Source organism: Macaca nemestrina, chromosome 5 (genome assembly GCF_043159975.1).
Source record: "Macaca nemestrina isolate mMacNem1 chromosome 5, mMacNem.hap1, whole genome shotgun sequence".
In the NCBI taxonomy this organism is placed as follows: domain Eukaryota; kingdom Metazoa; phylum Chordata; class Mammalia; order Primates; family Cercopithecidae; genus Macaca; species Macaca nemestrina.
Window position 1 is genome coordinate 34,716,418 of NC_092129.1, and position 16,664 is coordinate 34,733,081.

At 43.3% G+C, this 16,664-nt stretch overlaps 1 protein-coding gene across 6 annotated transcripts in view; it reads left to right on the top strand.

Annotated features, from left to right (window-relative positions):
* The first annotated feature begins 291 nt into the window (after positions 1 to 291).
* The window catches only part of LOC105465599 (L3MBTL histone methyl-lysine binding protein 3), a 124,530-nt gene continuing 108,157 nt past the window's right edge, over positions 292 to 16,664 (top strand). For 2 of the 6 annotated variants that reach the window (XM_011714104.3, XM_011714106.3), the window contains exons 1-2: positions 292 to 381; positions 3,945 to 4,023. The gene's annotated coding sequence lies outside the window, so the exon portion shown is untranslated. Of the gene's footprint in view, positions 382 to 776; positions 955 to 1,161; positions 1,181 to 1,359; positions 1,431 to 2,115; positions 2,384 to 3,944; positions 4,024 to 16,664 lie in introns of those variants that run through there. The other 4 variants (XM_024787861.2, XM_071096456.1, XM_024787860.2 and 1 more) reach the window with 4 other exon arrangements.

The window sequence follows — 16,664 nt, forward strand, 5'->3', positions numbered from 1 at the left end:
TTTAAAAAAAGTAAAGTGAAAAATAGACAAAGAAATCTGGAACCTTAGCAGTGTTTCCTATTTGTTTGGACTGTTCTTGAACCAGCTCTCAGGCGGTGACCGGGCTATTGAAAAGATGCACCTGAAACAGGATCTGCGGGCAGCTGCATTTGCCACCCGGCTTTATTGCTGCTTTCCAGCGGCGAAGGCGCAGCAGCAGTAACAGGGAAGCCAGAGCGAGCCTCCCCGGCAGCGGCGGCGGCGGCGGCGGCACCGGCACCAGCGCAGTTTCCCCTCTCCCCAGCCCTGACTCTACGCGCACATGCGCACTGCGCCCGCAGCCCTGGACCATTTGTCAGGACTACTCGTGAGACGGAGAAAAAAAAAAGAGAAAATTTGGGGGTAAGAAGCGGTTGATCGGATCTAATCTCTAATTAATCTGAAGATTTGTCCGTGCAAAAGCCATTCATTTATTTTTCTGGGTGAGGATGAAAGTTAAGAGCCCTATAGAGGGAAGGAAGCGCACCCTCGTCTTGTGAAACAGATCAGGGGAGGGGAGGGACAGAAGGGGTTTCTCCCCCACTTCTCTGCGCCTCTGGGAAAGAGGAGAAAACTTAATCCCGGGGAAAAAAGTGGGCAAGTGACTCGGAAACGGCTGGAGAGGGAGTCTCTGGGCATCTCACTCTGAAGTAGTGAGTGCGAGTGTGAAAGAGGAACAAAAGAGAGAGAAAAGAGAAAGGAAAAAATGGGGGGAGGAGAGACTTGTATTTTTTTCTTTGCGCGCACACGGGGAAGGGTGTGGGGGGCCGTGCGGAAGGGAGCCGGGGCGAGGCGGCCGCGTCGGGCTCAGGCTGGCGCGCAGGCGGCGGGATGCGTGTGGCCCCCTCCCCCGCGCCCCCCGAGCTTGTCACTTTGGTCGCTTTCGTGACACCGGGCGCGGGGTGGGGGAGCGCGGCGGCGCCGGGCTCCGCCGGGGTGCGTGTCCGGGTGGGCGCCGCGGAGCCGCAGCCCGGGCGGCGAGCGCGGCCGCCGAGGCGGGGGGCGCCGGCGGGGGGCGCGGGGGCGGCCGGGGACGCGGATCGGTGCGGCGGGAGGCGCGAGCCCCGCGCGCCGCCCCTGCGGCCCCCTCCGCCCGTGTGGCCTTTGTGCCGGGCGCGCACCGGAGAGCGAGCGAGCGGGCGGGCGAGCGCGAGAAGTACAAGTACGGGAGACCGAGGCAGTGGGAAAAGAGGCCGGGCCACTTTCTCCCCTCTCGGGCTGCGGAGAATGGACTGGTTGAATGTGCAGGCGCGTCTCCCCGGCGTGTGCTGTGTGTGTGCGCGGCGGAAAGGCCTGCCCGACTCCCACCGCGCACACGCACACTCACACGCACGCACACACACGGACCCGCGGCGGGGCTCGGCGGCCGAGAGTTTGCGTGGCTTCCTCGCCGCCTCCCTCTTCCCGACCGAGTGTGTGAGAATTTCATATAGATCAGCTCCAATTTCCGCCATTTTGGGAAAGTTGCACAAAAATAAACCCTCCGGTTTATTTCTGCCCGAGGCAGGAAAGTGCTTTGGGAAGCGAGGCGGCGCGGGCCCGCGGCGGCCGTCCGCGCGGGAGAGGGCGCGGGCCGCGGGCCGGGCCGGGAGCCCGCGCCGTCGCGGCGTTCGCCCCGCGCCGTGCCGCGCCGCGCCGGCCCGGGTGCGGGCGCGGGCGCGGGCGTGTGTCGGGAGGCGGCGGCGGCGGCGGTCGCGGCGGCGGCGGCCGCGCCGGGGCGGCGGGCTGGGGGGGGAGGGTGGGGGCGGCGCGGGGCTGCTTTTCCTGCAACTTGTTTACGCCTGCCTTATCCTGGGGAGGAAAAGAGGGGTCGGGGCCGGGGCCGGGGCCGCCGCCCGCCTCGCGCCGCGTGCGTGTGCCGTTCCGGAATAATGGGCTTTGCACACTCGCGTCCTGGGCCCCGCGGGCCGTCCTCGCGCCGCGGCGGCGGGGCGGGGGGAAGTAGAGGCCGGCGGGGGTGGGGATCGGGAAGCGCAGGAGCCGAGGCATCCGCCGCGCGCCCCGCGAGCTGGTGGAGTGTGGGGGCCGGCGGGCAGGGAGGAAAACTTGAGAGCCCTGGAGGGGGAGGAGGGCACGGTGGCACGGGCGGGGGGAGGGCGCAACTTTTGGACTGGTGGTAAAACTTTAATTACCTTTCAAGAAAAAAAAGGCCCTGCGATTCCCCCCTCCCCCCGTCCCGGTCAAAGCACGGCCCGCAGCGCGACCGTGAGAGAAAGTTTAAAAGCGGGCGGGTTCCTCCCGGGTCCCCGCGGAGGGCTGGGGGCGTCGGTCTGTCCGCCTGCGCTCGGAGGGAGGTGGGGGTAACTAACTGCTCTCCGGGGCGCGGGGACCGCGGCTCTACCCCACCCTTCCACGGGAGACGGAGGTAAACGTTGCTTCGGTTTCCCTTCTGAGTCCCCCTGCTGCCACCACCCCGCTTCCTTTTCCTCCCCCTCCCCGCCGATTTTTTGAGGGGACCCGAAAAACAGAGTCCCTTTCCTTAGGCAACTTCCTTGGGCACTGTGAGCACGGCCCTCCCCCTCACCGCCCCCACCCCCAACGCCCCGCATCCCTTGGCCCGCTTCTTCTCCACCTCGGGGCCACCGCCAGAAAAATGCATTCGAGATCATTCAGAGTGCATAGAAACAAAAATAGATTTTTAATTGTTAGGTTAGGGGGAACTGAGATGAGAAATAAGATTTTGGGGTGGGGGGGCGCGGCCGGGGCAAGTGCGTCCATTTCTCCTTTTGGTTTTCCTAGAGCGTTGTTTGTGATGTCTTTATTGGTTTAGGGAGTCCGAGAGGCTGTGTGCTGGCTATCTCGGTCGCGTGGATTTTTGCGCAAGTTTTTAGAAAAACACTGACTCGAGTAGAGAGCATTTCTCCGGAAAGTTTCAAGTGCAGCAAAATAGCGAACGTGCAAAACTGGCCAAGGGGAGACCTCTAGTGGTTAAACGCGTCTTTAAGTTCGGAAGGCCGAGAGCAAAGTTTGGCCTTTACTTGTAGCTACGTAGTCCGTTCAGACGTGGAAGTAATTAGAGGACCTGAGCGAGCAGCCAGATGTTGTGTGAAAGGATGCTTGATCAGAAATTGAAAGTTTAGTAAATCGGAGCAATGAATTCTGAGGACTCAGACCCTGTAACTTCCATCCGACATGAGTTATGTGGGAAAAACACTTTGCTCTTATTCTGGGATTTGAGATTGATCGCTCCCTGAATTGGAAACAATTGTTTGCTTTTGCATTTATCGGTGTCTGTACCTGATCAATTTTTAATTATGAGTCTCAGCTGATGACTTCATTTTGAATGTTAATAAAACTGCGAAGTTGAAATGTGTTTAAAACTTTTGAAGAAATGGAAAAGACCTTTAGTTGAGATTTGCCTTTTATATGAGCTGTTCATTTTACTCTCTGATAAATATAAGGCAATTTTATGTAGTTTCTTAGCTGTATAGTTATGTATAGTCCGAATAAGTAGTCCCTTTTGGTTCTAAGACTGTAATTTTGTTTCACTGAGTACGAAATTGTTTCTGAATACTTGTATAATTTGTGATTTAAAGTCCTTAAACGTATGGGTTAAAACTGTTCATATAATATCTATTCTTTTTCCAGTGTGTATTCTGTAAAATATCTTTAATTTTAAAGATAAAAACAGTGAGCGAAATTAAAGTTGACTCAAATGATCCTTGTAACTTTCACCTGCCTGTAATATACAATAGGAGACACTTTATTGGGTGAATTTAGGACATGGGAATGATAGGAATGATTAAAATCCATTTCAACTCATCTAGAACCAGCTTATTTTATTTTAATTTACCGACTGGCATGGTGTAAAATTATGCCTAAGTGATTCAGAATGTAAACTTCTTAATTGGGGATTGTGGATTTGAAGGTTTCTTTTTGATGACAGTGTTTTGATTTTACCTTCCCTCTTTTTAAACGAATGATAGAACCCTTAGGAGAAATCTTGAGAGTGGACAGCAATTGTGAAGATCGCCAGAGAGTTCTGTGTTTTATCACCGCCTAAAGGTAAGACCCACTTGTTGAAACAAATTGCTTGACATACCTGCAAATGTTAAAAAGCTGCATTTGGAGATCAGGAAGGAGAGTATGAGAAGGGCTTGGCAGAAAAACATCATTTTGTGGGACTGCTTTGAATGCATGAATGTATTGACACTAAGTGTGACTGTAGTTTGAATGAAACATTAGGAAGTTATGAGATTGTCCTGGATAATCTTTGTATTGGCTTACTTACTAGATTCTTAATTAGGATTTTAGCACCTGTTTTCTACTGAAAGTAAATTGTCTTATTCTTTGGAGTTGAAAAAGTAGAAAAACTGGAACAAAAGGGTTGTAAATTATTATGTGTGTTACATCGTTATACAGTGATATGGAAGATTCTGGAACTCTAAATGTCTTGGGGGGGCCAGTGGTAACATTTTGTGAATGAAATTTACATTGAGTGCTTTGGGGGTATTTGTCACATAACTTCTATGGCTTAAATCCAAGATGGGCTGACTTGTGCCAAGTACCATGTTGCACGGTTATGAGTGTGAGTTTCAGTGTGTTAGCTTAGACTTGTCAACTTTTGAACATACCTCCAAAGGGAATACAGCTGTTGTCTACCAATACCTCTTTGGTAATTTTGGAGGGTGTTGGCTTCTTTCCAATACCCCAGGACCTCCTTTTAGGGCAAAGGTCATTCTGAGGCAGAGGGGGCAGCCATCTCTGGGGGTAGAACATTTCAGTACATTTATGCTACTCCAGTGCTTTCTACTGTTTATACCTTTTTTGTTTTTGTTTTTTTCTTCCTTTAATCTTCCCCTTTCCTTTTCTGCCTGTTTTTCTGCCGTCTTGAGTAATAAAGGGGTCGCTAAATCTTGTTTGGCAAAAACAAAAGAAAACCAAAATTAGCCTACCTTTTTAGAGCAGAACTAACAACCTTCATTGGGCCAGATGTAATCTAGAAGTCAAAATGAGTAATTATTGATATAAAAATGATTGACAGGAGTTTATTGTCTTTTGCTGCTCGTGGATCGCTTTGAATTGTGTAATTAGCAAAATAAGTAGATGTGGTCCATGTAGTATGCAGCAGAGACAATGGGGCAAGAACAGCTATAGGAGGGTCATGCAGACAAGTAGAGTTCAAGCGGAGTAAAATCTGTTTCCTAAGATGGTGAGTTTCATGTTTAAATGTGCTGATTTGAAGATACTGCTTGTTTTTCTTTGGGAAGTCACTGAGTCTGTGGATAGAATGCTAGAATAGGAATCAGAAGACTAAATTCAATAACTAGATATATCACCTTGTATATGTCACTCTACCTCCTTTAACCTCCATTTCCTCATCTGCAGAGTGGGAGCAATACTTGCCTCGTATCTTTTGTTAAAAGAATCAAATAAAATCAGATTTTGAGAACCATAAAGAGTTATTCAGATGTATAGTGGTCATATCATTTTACCTTTGTCAAGCTTTGTGAAGGGCTGGAGGTAGATTGTCTAAGTCAGAATATATTGATTTAACTCTTGGCTAAAATTTTTAGATTGGTTTCTGATGTGTGTATGATACGGATTTCTCAGAATATTTCTAGGAGTGTATCTTGTCTTGAGAAAAAAGTAGTTTCTCTTGTATACTGTTGGCTCTTTGAGGGAAGAGACCATGCTCTAACATGGTGCAGAATATAAAACCTGAAATTTATTTATCCCAAACTAGTCATTGAATAAGTAGAAGGAGTAAATGAAAGAAATACTTTAAAATGATGCCTAATTGTGAAAATGGTAGGGTGATGAAAGTAGAAGGGTTGGTGTGAGGGGAATTAATGTACTGTAATTAATATTTTAGTTGCATGAGTCTGCTGGGAGATGAGGATGAGAAAATAGGTAAGTGGAGTAGTAATGATTTAAACTAACTATAGGGGCCAGAACATGAGTCCTCCGAATGACTGAATTTAGGAAAGGTCCAAGTAGGGCTTTTCCTCTTTGTTTTCTAGACCTCTTTGGCTGCAATCTAATTATAGCCAACTATGTAAAATCTAGATTAAAAAAAATTGCAAGTACTATCTGTTATTATTTTCGATTTGATTCTACTAAACCTGACAAAATAAACCCTGACAAGTTTTAGTTTTATTTCATCTCCAGTCTTTGGAGATTATCCAATCAATGTTCTAAGAATCCAAAAACCCAATAGGGGAGGAAAAAAGAAGTCTATATCCTGTTTAATTAGTCCCTGAGTAATTGTGAGTTGGTTCTTAAAGAATTTCTACTGGGCTGGTAGTTTATTTTTAAGAATTCCATATTTCAGCCAGTGCTGTTTATAGTAGTGCAGTTAGGATGGAGAATTTGTGAGAGAACTTACTTTATGTGGTGTGTGGGATATACCGTTGGCATCCCAAGGATGGGTAACTTGAGTGATCCCTGCAGTATTGTTTCTGCTAGTTACTTAACCAGTTTCTTTCTGAGCTCTTACAGTGTTGAACACTTAAAAGACTAGATCCTTGCTCTTGAGGAGTTCTAGAGATCCTTACTCTGGGAGTAGACATAATGAACTCTTCTAATAATAGTGTAACAGTTTCACAAGGTACCAGTAGGAAAGGATGAGGGCTCCAGCACTCTTTGGAGCTGTTGAGCCAGGAAACATGGATTTCTGGGCTAACTGATGCAGGACAATGGCATATTATCCAATACACATAGCACAATATAATGCATTCCTCTTTTAGTGCTTCGTCTTCAGAAATGAGTAAGAAGCCCTTCACCCACTGTCAAGGAATGCCTGATTTGTGTGTCTAGCAAGAGTCTAGCAAGATGGATCGAGGTGATTCTTTCTTTGACCAGTGTGTTGGCAAGGTGACTTTCTGGTGAAGATCTACACTGTCTTCCAGTGTTACCACTTGCTACTATTGAGGGATTTGTTCCTTACAAGGATTTGGGGATGCTTATAACATAGGTAAAGATACTGTATTTAGAGAGAACTATTTATACGTTCATATGTGTGCACATTTATACGTGACATCTTGAAGTTCAGTGGATCCATGGAAGATACATTTTGTAAAGGGCTTAATTATCTAATAGGAATATTCTCAGATTATCTCTTTACTGTATTAAATTATTTCATTGATGGTTGTCGATGTAAATCAATAGTGGGAAATTATGAACGGATTTGTATTGACTGTGGCAGCTATGCAGTGGGTGAATGAAAAGAAGCACCAGGAAAGGGTATCCTTGGTATATAACTAAGCTTGATTTATGAAGTAAAATTGGGGAAGACCTTTAGAAAATTCCCATTTGGGAGACAAGATAGTTTGGAGGAATGAACAAGGATCTTTGAGAGGAACTTGAGTAAAGTTAAGTTGGGTGATCTTGGATGAGGGAACTTTCTTCATAAGCTGTAGTTTCTTTCTGAGTAGTCTTGGAATTAATTAGTTGGATGGTTATTAAAAGAATGGCATGCATATTATATGTAACAGTAAAATGTCTTCTGCCTTATTATTCTTTCTCCCATATACACTGTAAATCAGTGTTTTGTGTTCCACCAACAGATATTTATTGAGCCTCTATTTTGTGTAAATTACTGTTGTGAACTGCTTCACAAAATCAACAATTAACAGCAGGGTTGAATGAATGTATGTGTTGGGGCTACAAAGACATCGAGCATCAATCCTTGGGCTCAGTGTGTTCCTAATCTAGTTGGGGAGATAACCCATGCACATATGATGGCAATTAACAAAACAAAGCCATGGTTAAGTATGGGTGAATGGTAGATAAATGCTGTAGACACTGTGATGGCATCTCTGGATGTGGTGGGAAATGTGTTCCTGTGATAGGACCCGACAGACGACAGACGGGGTTGCTCTTTGCAAAACACTATGAAGTGTTGATATACAATGTTAAGTGCAATTGTATATCGAGTGCCTTCTGAAGATCAAGCATTAAGCTAGATGCTTTATATTTATTTATTCATCCAAAAATACTTCGAGTGCTTTCTGTATGGGTACTGTTCTAGGCACTGACTGTTACCTCTCATACTTTCACTGACCTCGAGCACTGGGTATTATTTTTTGTCTTTTAGAGCAAACTGGTGCTCAGAGTTACTTAGTAACTTGTTCATATCATGCAGTTTGAAAGGGGTGGAGTCAGGGAAAATGATACTGGCATATGATTGATATATCTTTAGGTTTTTGATTTTCAAAATAGTAACACACAGAATATTTTAAAAACAACACATTTCCAGATTAATGTATGTGCTCTTTTACATTGGTTTACTAAGATGAGCAATAATGAACAGGTATAAGAAAAACAGATGGGAAGAAAAACTGGCTTTACTTTCTTCTTTTTTTTCTTTTCAAAACCAAGAATTGAGAAAAGACCAATTATTGAATTATTCTGAAAAGAACACCTTGGTCTAGCCCATGGCCTTGAAATAATCACAAACTGTTGATAAAACATTACTCAGAATAGGTTTGGGAAACACTGGGCTTATTTATATAAAGATTTCTTTTGTTCTTTGTAGGAAGAGATCCAATAAGGTAGTAGGACTAGTTATGAAAAAAATATATATATATAAAGCAGTCAGTCAATGAAAGAGTGGGACCTGAATCTACCAAGGTAGGCTCAGTAGGTTATGAAATTTACTCTAAAGCCAGGATTGTAAAAGGAAAGAAGAAAATTAAAATAAGAGAGACAATGGTGGGGAGAAAATGGAGGGGTGGTGTGGTAGAAATGTGTCCTAGAATCAAAGTAAAAGATGAAAACAGGGAATATGACTAAGATCCTGAGCAAGAGTGCTATAATTACTGATGTTATACACTGTAACCAAAAGAGTATGTCCCATGTTTGCAAAATGAGGTGAAGAGTCTATTTTGACTCATCGGGTGGTTTTGTATTGCAATAGGAATTATATCTCTCTGTTATATGAGTTACGGTGGATCAAGCAGATCTTCAGTTTGACTTAGAAGGATGCCATTGTGGGCATTGATTACAAGGTAATGGGCTGCTTCTCTTTTGTTGAAGTTCTATTTAATACATTTTTTGAGCATATACTGTGTACCAGACCTTTTAAAGGCTGGACCATATCTTTATATTATATAAATTTTGTGGAATTAAGCTAGTTTAGCTACCAGAACATTTTGGGTATGATTGCTCAGGCACCAAAATCAGTTGATTATTTTTCTCCATCCATTACACTGTTGAACTCTGAATAGTGAATTGAAATTCCTAGGTGGTCAATCTGGTCTGGTTATTAAATGATCTTAGTAATTAACTGTATTGGTTTGTGGTCTAATTGGGTGGACTTGAGGCTTAGCTGTTCAGTCTGTTGATAAGCAGGTTGGCTACAAATGGTTATCGAGATAAGCCCGTAGACTTCTGTGAAAGAAAAAAAAAATCTAGCCAAATCTAATTCATTACATGCAAAAGAGAAATCAAGTGTAAAGCTTTTAATTTTAGCTTTATGTTCTATAAAAATATGAAGCAAAATAAGAAAAAAGAAGATACTACTTTTAGCATTAAAAATTATGAAGTAAAATAAAAAAGAACAAGAGAGTACTTTTAGTTTTTCTTTTTAAATTTCAGTTCATGCATATTTAGCATATGCATAGAAATATCTGTGTCAGGTTTTTGTTCTTTTTATGGCCCTTGAATCCCTCTAATGGGTGTAAAATTTCTATTATTACCCTTCTAATATAGTATGTTGATGATATGATAGCACTTTAAAAAATATTTCTGGCTCAAATTGAGATATAGTCTGTACGTTGAACATGAATTTCAAATAAAAGCATTTAATGAGAGTCTATTAAATATGCCATAGGCCCGTTAATGTCAGTTTGTGATTTCACTTTCTGTGTACCTTTTTTTTTTTTTTTTCTTTCTTGAAAGGCATTTTTCATTTTCTGTTCCTTCTTTAGAGGAAGTAAGTAGGTTAGGCCACAGAATCTCAAATAATTCGTCCTTCTTACAGTAACACAGAAGGGCAGGAAGTTGAGATTTTGTAAAGGTTGCCTTTGGTGACTACCCTTTGCATATGATCTCCATGGCAGACAAGGTGGCAAATCAGAGAGACCATAGCGACATTATAAATAGGATCGTTCACATTAAAATATGACTAGTAGAAAAAGGGACAGCGTTTCTGAGAAAATATCAATAAGGTGGAACCGCTGTAATGACTGATTTCATGTTTAAAGGCAGCATGGATTAGTTCACACTCAGGTGTCTCCTCTGCAGGGATGGATGAGAACGGAAGACCCAGCCTCTCAAGGATTTGTTCTTGATGCTGCTAAGATTTCAGTTCTCACATTGTAATAATGATCTAGAGTTTTTCCTGCCTGAAATCTATGAACTTAGGTCCTTAGGGCAGATTTCACATCTCTCCACAACAGACATTAATTCCAATATGTGTGTGATTCAGAGTTCTTATCAGGCAGGGTGAGTAGAATATCAAAGCTGGTCTCTGTCATGCTTGATTTGAAAGGAATATTTTTCTTCGTAGCAATGTGTGTTTGTTGAGAGATGCTTTAAGTGTGAGTTTAGATTTTTCTCTTATCCTTATTGAATAAGTCTGTTTAAGAGGTTTGAATTTAACTTCTTTTGATGTGTTCTCCACTGACACTTATATAAGGAGAGTTTCTTGGAGTGGTGATGTTATGCTTCTGCCAAAGAGGTAAACAAATACTTAGCAGCCTAGTTAGAATTTTCACTGGAGAATATGAGCTAGATGGACAGATGAAGGTCTTTCTCTGATTTTTCCTGTCCCCAAGCCCCTTCCATTCCCCTCCAGCAGTGTATTGTATTTTCCTCTTCTCTTTTATTGATTCATTTGATAAGTTTTATCAGTACCTACTAAGGATATTCATAAGAGATAACAAAATGGGTAAATCAAGGTCTCTCTGCTTCAAAACCTCCTGTAAGTAGATGATCAAGATACAATGTCATGAGCATTATAATCAGTGTATAGATTCTGTCCTCCCAGCCCACTTATGTCCTGGTCCTGGCATCTTACTTGCACATACATACTCCAGTGCTCCTATAGAGAAACACTCCCACTGTAGCCCCTTTGGGGATGATGACCCAGAGCTTTCATCTCTCTTTTTTGTACTGGCCTCTTGCTTTAATCTCTCACAGCACTTTCTGTTTGCCGCTGTACCAGCTCTCTTGAAAGCAGGTCCTGGAACCACATTTGGTATGTGAGGACGTTTTTATGCCTCCTCAGCAAAAACGTCATAGTAAGATTGCCAATGGCTTAGTCTTGAGTAGTTTCTCAGAAATTATGTCGTTTTTATTTTGTTGGCAGTTAAATTTTTTTTTTCTTTATAAGAACTTGGCAAAACTAACAGCTATTGACCTTATATCAGTCTCCCAAATTCACTTTGAAATCTACTTGTCCGTGAAATCTGAGTCGTATCATTGTTTTTGACTGCCCTGCTGCCCACCTTCCCTATCCTCATATCTGGACTCCTGAGAAATTAAATAGGCCTTTTTCGATGTAAAGGTATTGGCCTTGGTACAGTTTTCATTCCTCTGCCCTGTGAGACTTCAGAGATCTGATAAACTGGTGCTTGGAGGTCATGTGTACCCTGGAGAGCTCCTCCCCTCCCCTCTGCTCCCCTGCCCTCCCCTGCCCTGCCCTTCTCTTTTTGACTCAGAGTCCCACTCTGTCGCCCAGGCTGGAGTGCAGTGGGTGGTGTGATCTTGGCTCACTGCAAGCTCCGCCTCCTGGGTTCAAGCGATTCTCGTGCTTCAGCATCTACAGTAGCCAGGACTATAGGCGTGCACCACCACGCCCAACTAATTTTTGTATTTTCAGTCACCACCACACCCAGCTAATTTTTGTATTTTCAGTAGAGATAGGGTTTCACCATGTTGGCCAGGCTGGTCTTGAACTCCTGACCATTTTTGATTTGCCTGCCTTGGCCTCCCAAAGTGCTGGGATTACAGAAGTGAGCCACCTCTCCCGGCCACTTGTCTTTTCTTTAGAATAACTGTAACTTATATACCAAGCATTCACTATGTGCAAAGCACTCTAGTGTGCATATTTTTTTTTTTTAAAAAGTGTTTACACCTCGATGGAGTAAATATACCTAACCCATTTTACAGATGAAGGAGCTAAAGCTCAAGAAAGGTTAGGTACCCTGGCTACGATTATACAGCTAGTAAATTGTGAAGCAAGTTTTAAACCCGTCTGGGTGCGGCATCTCACGCCTGTCATCCCAGCACTTTGGGAGGCCGAGGCAGACGGATCACGAGGTCAGGAGATCGAGACCATCCTGGCTAAACACGGTGAAACCCCGTCTCTACTAAACAAAATGCGAAAAATTAGCCGGGCATGGTGGCGGGTGCCTGTAGTCCCAGCTACTCGGGAGGCTGAGGCAGGAGAACGGCGTGAACCCGGGAGGCAGAGCTGGCAGTGAGCTGAGATCTCGCCCCTGCATTCTAGCCTGGGCAACAGAGCGAGATTCTGTCTCAAAAAAAAAAAAAAAAAAAAAAAAAGATTTCAACGATTTCAACCCAGGCACTGGGGCTCCAAAGCCTTTGCTTTCCATTACATTAAGTTGTCTTCTAGGTTGACTAAAATACAATGTGTTGGCAACGTCTTGGAAGATAAAATCTGTTTCTTAGCTGGGTGACCTCAATTTTCTCATCTGTGAAATGAGGATGATAATGTTTATCAGTCTTAAGAAAGTAGTTATGAGGGTCAAATAGGCTAGTATTGACGATACCCTTTAAAAATGACAAAGCATTGAAGAAATGTGCCCCACCATGTTTGTTTCCCTTTCATGTTTGTTAGGCTTATGGGTTTTGTACGATTACCCCATGTGACCTTGTATTTGTGGATACATGAGTCCTTCCATTAATGACTGTATTTCTCTGGTGTCATGGAGGTAAAAGAAGGTCATCACAAACTAAATCTGAGAGCTATAGGGAGATCTTAGGAGGCAGGGGCCATACGTTTCTCAGAATCACTTTCTCAAGTCTGGACTCAAAGTACTTACAAGTCCTGAGGACCTTCCCTGGTATTAGACACTACACCAACAAACAGGTTCAGACTGGGAGCTAGATTAGAAGGTAGCATCCTTGTAGTTGAATCCAACTTGAAGATGAATAAACTCTATCCTCTAAAACAGTACCTTACTTTCATGTGATTTCCTGAATTTGTTTTCTGTAGCTCAGTGCCTTCCAAATGAGGGATCCCATGGAACTTGATGTGATGTGATAATCGTGCCAAGACTCAGTGACTCTGGGAAACTTTGGCTGGGAAGGCACTCCACAGATGGTTGCACATCAGTGTGCCCTGGACATCTCCCAAAGACCGTAGGGTATTAGACATTTCTTTTACCACAAACCCCTTTCTCAGGGGACATGAATAAATGGTCTTTGAAAAGTTGTGTTTTGGGGAGCAGACTTTGCGGAATGTTGCCCTGGCCTTTAGTCTTGTTTAAGTGCAGTCAGACCGGCATGGTGACCATTCATTAGGCTCCTCCAAGGACAGGGTATCCTCTGGAAAGAGGGCCTGAGCTTCAGGTCCAGTACCTTCTTCATGTGGCTAAGCCTTCACTGTCACTTCAGATGTGTTGCTTTATAAAGAAATTGGCAGTCTTTTCTGGTGCCATATAAATATGAGGAATTATTACTATAAAAATAAATATTACTATTATAGTAATAATATTAAATAAAAATAATGTATCTACTTTTTTTTTTTTTTTTTTTTTTTTGGTGAGACAAAGCTTCACTCTGTTACCTAGGCTGGAGTACAGTGGTGTGATCATAGCTCACTGAAGCCTGAAACTCCTGGGCTCAAAGCGATCACACCTGCTCCGCCTCTGGAGTAGCTGAGACCATAGGTGTGCAACACCATGCCTGGCTGATTTTTGCATTTTCTTGTAGGTATGGGGTCTCACTATGTTGCCCAGGCTGGTCTTGAACCACTGGCCTCAGGCGATCCTCCTGCCTTAGCCTCCCAAAGTGCTGAAAGTATGGGTGCAAACCACCACACTTGATCATATCTACTTTTTAGGTAGTGATCTTCACATCTTGTGACAAAGGTTTGAACACAGATGGCTTACTACCATAGATGTTACTCAAATAAAATGATTTTTTAAAATAACCTAGAGTAGTGTCTGCTGTTGTGTGTCTGTAGTCCCAGCTACTCTAGAGGCTGAGGTGGGAGGAGTGTTTGAGCCTGGGAGGCTGAGGCTGTAGTGAGCTATGTTTGTGCTATTGTACTCCAGGCTGGAAAACAGAGTGAGATCCTGTCTCTATGAATAAATAAGCAAGCCACTGCGTAATTTTTTTTTAAGGTCACTGAGTGGCTTTCATGAATTTGAATAATTGTTAAACCAGATAATTATAACAAGAAGCTAACTTTTTATTGACTGTTTAGTATCTGGTAAGTACTATGCTGTGTTATTACCTGGCCTATCTCATCTGTCTTCACCATTACTCAATGAATTTTGAAGAAAGGTTCTGTTATTCTTTACATTTTACACATGGGGAAATTGAGACTTTAAGAGATCAGGCTAGGCATGGTGGCTCACACTTGTACTCCTTGCACTTTGGGAGGCCAAGGTGGGAGAATTGCTTGAGGCCTGCAGTTTGAAACCAGCCTGGGCAACATAGTGAGACCCCCATCTCTACAAAAAATTTAAAACATTAGCCGGGTGTGCTGGTATGCACCTGTAGTACTGGCTCCTTGGCAGACTAAGGTGGTAGGACTGCTTGAGCCCAGGAGGTTGAGGCTGCGGTGAACCATGATTGTACCACTGCACTCCAGCATGGGCAACAGAACAAGACCCTGTCTCAAAAATGTGCAAAAAATGAGAGATTGATTTGTTGGAAGTCATGGAGTGAGTAATTGTCAAACTTTGGAAAGTGATACGAAGAGGAGGAAAAGAAGGAAGTAGCTGAGGGAAGGGTAGGGGATGGAAAGAGGAACTGTAAGAGTACGTACAGCAAATCTTGAGGATAATCAATGAAGCATTTGGTTTGCACCTATGAAAGGATGACGGGAGCTGGGTGAGTGGGGTGGGGAGGCCCAAAGCAGTTTTATATGCTGCATTCATAAGGTGATTAGCAGTGGGGAGACTCGTAGATGATGTTACTGAAGAATGACATTTAGGAGTTTTGAGTATGTCATTCTGCACCAGGTTCGACAGTTAGCGATTGGCGACCAAAGATGATTTCTATAAAGTAAACAAAAAATCATCTTGAGTTGATGGTGTTACATAGTAGGCATCATAGCAACAAGGTGTTGGATTCTACAGTGGGTGTTGGCTTTTCTCATTGCTGTCTTCCTCCTCAGCATAGTTGTCATTTTTGTTTGGTTCATAGTAATGATTTGAGGGTTAGTATTCCTGACACACTGTTTACAAAAGATACACTGCCCTTTTAACCAAAAACTGGCAAGTTCAGTTCCTTGACACCAGGCACTGATCTCAGGCCTGTTATCTGAATGACAGAATTTGAATCTGATTCTCAGATGCTGCTTTTAAGGTAATGTCTACTCTCATTTTACAACCACTCTCAACTCATAACCATAGCATCTCTATACCTTATTTTTGAAAAATGTAATTGTTAACTATGAAGCTATAAAATGCAGCTCTTAAGAAAAAGCAACTGTAAGATTATTAAAACTATTTAACTGGTCTTGAGGAATATTAGCTAGCCATTCTTTTAAAGACAATATTTGGAGAACAATGGTTTGACCAGGAATGGTCAGACTACAGTCAATACCCTTTCTCAGTAATCCGTATTTCTTCCCTTATCTGCAGGTGCAGACTTTTGGGTTACAGGCAGGGCCCGCTCTTTTGCTTTGTGCTGTGCACCTCCTAGGTTGTGCTGCTTATATCTCAGAGGACTGGTATCTTCCCTTCATCTCAGCCCCAGGCAGGCTCTTTATTTTGAATATGCTGCAGGAACCCAGCTCGTAGGAGTCCCTGCTCCTCACTCTGAGCTCTGTTTTATCCACTGCTGGCAGATAGGAGCAAAGAAGTGGTAGGAAGGAAAGATTATGAAGGACACACAAACTGTTTATCGCTAGTCAAAATGAGATACAGTAGATTCTTGACATTTGTGAGGTCGATGTCCGAAGCCAGTCACAATTCTCAACTTGAAAAAAAAAATCATTTTAGCACATAATTCCTTCCATAAAATTGCTAAAGAAGAATTGAAAAATTTAAATGGTCTCTCTGGACCCCTAAATACTTATGTCACTTGATGACTGATTTGTGTACTGTCTGGAGCACTTATTGAAACAAATTCACACATCCTTTCTACTTATTTCCTTTTGGAGCATTTGGTAGTTTTGTTCACACAATGTGTCTGAGTCATCATTGCATTTGACATTTCAGTCTTTAATTTATCTGAAACTTCTATTTTGTGGCTAGCCTATCGCTTTCATAAACATCCCCATACTCCCTTCATTCTGTCATCAACACTAGACTCAACCAGCAGTTAATTTTGTTTCATTTCTTAATAAGATACAGTTTTTATCACTTTATTTACAGTGTTCATAGCACTGAGACTAAGCACTATGACTAAGAGCATGCCTGGGTCTCAGCCAGGCTGGACAACTTGCCCTTGCCCCAGCTTTATGGCATGTGTGATTCAGAATCATGTCTCTGCAAAATGACAAATTACTAAATGTCACAGCAACTTCCAGGTGTCACTCAGGAATGGTAGGAACCATA